Raw genomic sequence first — 5,553 nt, forward strand, 5'->3', positions numbered from 1 at the left:
TTATAAATAACTAATTTGACACATTTTAATATTTATGGAATCATTTTAAGATTTTCCAATTTTTAGGAATGAAATTAGTATACATACTAATAAAGAGTGAAATTATCTTTTGCACCCATGTGCTATATAGGAATACATACCAATAATATAATAGAATAAAGTAGAATGATAAGGTAGTCTGATAGTTATATTGGAGAAGTTCAAGGAATTGAGGTTCTAAGTTCGAGTCTCAGCCTACAATAAAAAGGAGTGAATTGAAGAAGGTTGAGAGTTCGAATCTAAACTTCTCCAATAATAAAATTGGTTTTTCAATATTTTTTTCCACAACTACCCTCTCAATAATAATGGAGAGGAATATGACTCATAATCTACTATCAATTAAATTGGTTGTCCAATCTTTATGTTGTAGTAGTAAATGAGTATCTTAAAGCTTACCCCACTTTGGTTCATATTTATGAGTGTCTAAGGCTATTAAGAACAATAATATTGTTTAGTTCAACCTTTAACCTTTAGGTGATAACACTTGAAAGTTTATGCAACAACATGCTCGGTTGTTTCAGTGAAAATAATTAATTTCCCATGTCCCACTCCATATAGGAAAAGAATTATCCCATGTACTAAATATAATATATTAGTTTTTGTATTTACATTAAAGGTAAAAGTGTTGTATCATTATACTTAAAGGATAAAAATATTATATTATACTATTTCTCTCATATTATTTGTAATGTATTTGTCTATCCTGTACCGAAGAGGATCTTAACGTCTTCATTATGCTCTAATGACATTATATGCATGTTAGCATTTTACTTCCTTTTTCTCCTAAGTGTTTTTCATATTCCAGAATTGCATGATATATCATCTAAATATTTATCACATATTTGAAGTATATAAACCTTATAATATTCTCAAAATTATCCTCTTAAGATTTCTTTTAGCTACTAGATAATAAAGATATATGCATGTTTCTTATATTTCAAGGTAAATTATGCATTTCTTTTTTTTTCCCACTAAGTACTGTTTTAATTTTAAAATGGATCAATAAACAAGATCAACAAATCTATTTTAATTATCAAGGAATTCCTAAAATTTTGAGAAAGAATTTATAAAGAGTATATAGTAAAGTTGTTTGATTAAACACCAACATGTTTCACAACATATGAAATTTAAATTCCATCGACATGTTTAACTAGAACGGACACTAGATTCGGAATTCACTTACTCCTCATCTTACCCATCAATTTTATGGATATCTAATCGTTTAGATGTATTCATTAATTCAAACAATTGGATTTATCTTGAATTGATGACTAAGATAATAAATAAATCTAAAAAATTTACTCTTCGAGTAAGTAGATTCATCCCGAAAGCCACTAATGTTTAAACTTTAAACATTGTTCTGATTTCTGACTATTTAGATGCTTTGGCAATTCAATCATTCACTCCAATCATTAAAGAATGGTGTGGTGCTAAATAAAGCAATGGATGAACATACATGATATACATTTCTTTATTCAAACATAATAATGAGCAATGTGCTTCACTTCTCTTCTTTTTCTTTTACTTTTTAATTACCTTATCATTCTTTTGAATCTCTTACTATACACTCTCACTTATTGCAGTTTTCAATGATTGGGTCCATTTTCATTGCATACTATTCAAGGCATCATAGTAAAAAAACATGATAATATATATTATATTTTTTTATAGGCAAAATATTTATTTTATTACATACCAAAAGTACAAGAAGTTATATGGGAATTAGACACTAGCACATAAAAAAATTGAAAAATCATCTTCAAAGAATTAAAAATAACATTGTTCTTTGTTAGCCATGAAAGTTCAATTGTGCATTAGATTTGATTGACATGGACAATAAAGGTTCCTTTGTTTTGATCTATCTATAATATTAGTATATTGTAAAAGATAGTGTTGTTTTTATTACCCAATTTAAGTGGAATATAATAAATACTCTTTATGGGTTGACATAAACATAGGATAAATTATAAGAATAAAGTGAAACTAATCATATTATCACTATTGTGTATAAGTTTCAGTGAAATATTTATCTAAATATCCATTCTAAGTGTTAAAATAACACTTGAAAAATTTATAATAAACTAATTAGGTGACATGACTTAATTATGTGTTGCAATCTTTACCAGAACACAACAAAATTAAAATAAAGTAACCTATTAGAAAAATAAGGAATATGTAAAAGAACGTTTACAATATGAGAACAAAAACAATACAGTTAATTACTAGGAAGAAAATAATGCCTTTTGCACTAATAAAGTATGAAAAAATATGCTTGAATTATAACACTCACGTGAAACATTATATCCATATGTTCATTTGAGTAAAGTAATTATTTTAAACGTTCAATACAAAAAGAAAAATGTAAAATATATGTAATATTAATGTGAAGATTAATACACAGTTAATATATTATCAATCATTTATTTATATTTTTTTTTGAAAATTAATAATAATTAAACATAAATTATATATAATACAATAGTAATACATAAAACTTATACATCGGTGCATATATATTTTTCCTTATAAAAGAATGGGTAAACTTTATTTCCAACCTATGTACTTATGAAGTGGCCAATATAAAGCCTTATTTTGTTGTCAGTGTTTACATAAAGGCTAAAGCATATATGGTGTACAATAAAGTTGACCACTATTCCATTAAAAAAGCTGCATCATTGCAATGTGTTTGCAATTAATACAAGACCCCATCATGTGTATTTTGACATGGGCCCAAAGAGAATGGAGTATCGACTGGTATTGGTTCAAGTATTATATGTTTAATTTCCTTTAAGTAAATGGAAAAAATATTCGTTGGAGTAGTTAGCTCCACATATTTATGAATATTCCTGGCTCAGATAAAATTATCTTCAGTGTGGGAAACAAAAAAAGGAGAGTGGAGCATGGCTGGTCCACATTGTAATTGTCATTTTCCTTAGATATAATTGTAACTTTGATATCTTACTAGTCCTTAAAAACTTTTGATATTTTATCTTTTATACCTTAATTTTTATAAAATCAACATAAGTTATATGCATTTTAAAATCTACCCTTATTTATTTAAGCATTTTTTTTTTCATCTTCACTTTCTAATATTATCACTCTCTTTTAGTAATTATTTCAATACACATGTTGAATTTGATGAAACTATTCTCCTTCATTTTATTCATTTTTTGATTTATTAATCTCTCTTATTAATTGTTCTCTCACTTATCCAATGTAACCACTTCTCCAACCAGCACATTTTTTTTCCGGCAACCACCGATGACAATTTTGTTGATATATAAAGAGTTTAAAATTTATGTACTGACAATGTAACCACTTCTCATAACTTTTAGTGTCATTCATCAATAATATCAATATTTGTATCGTTTCATTTTTTTGCAGAATAAATTTTATTCAATTAGAATTAAAAGCTTATTTAAGAATATTTCTCAGAAGTAGAAATACAAAATTACTAACTATCTTCATCATGAGAAAAAACCTAAAACTCATTCATCATGGGGATCAAACAGCTTATAGATTAAAAACTAACTCGGCCCAAACATAGAAATTATATTTGAATCTTAAATAATAGTTCTAAATATCAAAAAATTTCAAAGTTCAAAAAGTACCAATACCAATTTTTTTCAAACCTCTATTTTTACTTACATTCACTCAATTTTTGATGTATTCTCTCCATTTAGGTTTAGTTGTTCATTACACTTGTATTGTGGTTTTTGGTTGATTTATGTTTGGGGTCTGGGTTGTGGTTGGGAATTTAGGGATTGAGCGTGGAAGTCATGCTAAGTGCGGGAGATTCTAGGCGAAAGGTCTGATGCGATAGAGATGTGCTCAATGCACTGTTGTGCATTGAGTGTAGGAGCTAAAGTTCAAAATATATGAAAGTATATCCAAGATGCCAAGAAGAGGATGTTGAGTCTTATATTCAGTTCTTAGGATTTTTAGAATACTTTCTAGACATCTTATTTTGTAATTTTATATCGTTGAGAACATGATGTAAAGGTACGGTTAGGAAGTAGGAATAATGAAGCTTTAGTATGTCCATGGAGGAGCCGACACTTCTCCATGAAATCCAAGTTCCGAATTCCATTTCCTTGTTTGTAGTCGTGAGGTTGGTTCAATTTGAATTGAAGTGACTAGTCTTTTCTTTTTGTTGTTAATCTTCTTGAAATATGCTAGTTGTTTTGCCAATTTGAACCATACCTTATCTCTAAGGGTATGAAATCCAAATTGAATTGGGTGGAATAATCAAAAGAATTTCCTCCTTTATCTCTTAGCCCTTGCACATCCTTGGTTATCTCCTTTATCCATGCCTTGTTTTTCTAAGTTGCAAGTCCCTTAAATTTGAAATAGTATAGCCAAATTCTATCTCCTTACCTCATCTCATGCTAGTTGTTGATCCTTTGGTTTGGCCAAATTTTCATGATTATGAACAAGTATTTTTGCTTATATCTCATATCTCCACCACTCCTTCCTCCTTTATTTCTTTGATTCACACCTTGTTTGAAAACAATGTCATAGCCTTGACATAATTTTGTCTTTGTCGTGTCATGCCTAAATAAGAACACCTGGGCGCTAATGTTTTGTTTAGAAGTTACGAGGGAAAGAAAATAAGAGACATTATAAGATTAGGAAGGGGGATGACGGGAAGGGAAAATAAGGAAATCATATCCCTTGTTTGGGAGTATGAGCGTAAACTAATGATAATGTAAGAATATTTTTTCATTAAAAATGTAATTAACAATGAGAATTGGATAATAATGTATAATTATATAATATTACTTAGAATATTTAGCTATTTTGACATTTTATCTCCGAAAAACCTCAAATTTGGGGAACTTTAAAAATAGACACAAAAGATTTTGGAGGGTTTGAGAAACACTCCAAAACCTTTCCCCCTCCTTCATTCAACTCCCAAACAAGGAGAAGGTTTTCTAAAACCATCCATTCCCTTCTTTTCCATTCTTCTCCTAAATCTCACTCCCAAACAAAGTCTAATACTTCAACAAATAATTAAATTCTCAATCCTCATAATACATGAATTCAATTGAAACTAAATAAAATACTTCAACAAATAATTAAATTCCTAAGACTAAAAATAAATCCTAACACTACACGTGAGAATCAAATTCTCATTTATTAAACTTAAAGTCTTAAACAAATAAATTAACTAAAAAAACTATCATAATTTCTTTCTAAGAATATGAACTCTAAGTAATCTCCTACTTATAAACTTGTCCTCCATAAATTATAGTTCATCCCTCATTTACATCAATAAAGATAAAGGGGATAAAAGAAGTAAAAGTGATGTCCAACAATTTCTAATATAACACTAAGTTTTTTATTAGTAAAGACTAATGTATGACAATAATTCTTTAGATTATAAAAATAAAAAAATAATTATGATCTTCAAAGTAAAATTGAAGAATATTATTTTATTATTATAAAAAGAAAGGAGTAACTTAACTATTTTATTCGATTAGAGTAAGAAATTGAAAATTATTGTAACAATTT

The sequence above is a fragment of the Lupinus angustifolius genome, chromosome LG04, assembly GCF_001865875.1.
Source record: "Lupinus angustifolius cultivar Tanjil chromosome LG04, LupAngTanjil_v1.0, whole genome shotgun sequence".
Lineage (NCBI taxonomy): Eukaryota > Viridiplantae > Streptophyta > Magnoliopsida > Fabales > Fabaceae > Lupinus > Lupinus angustifolius.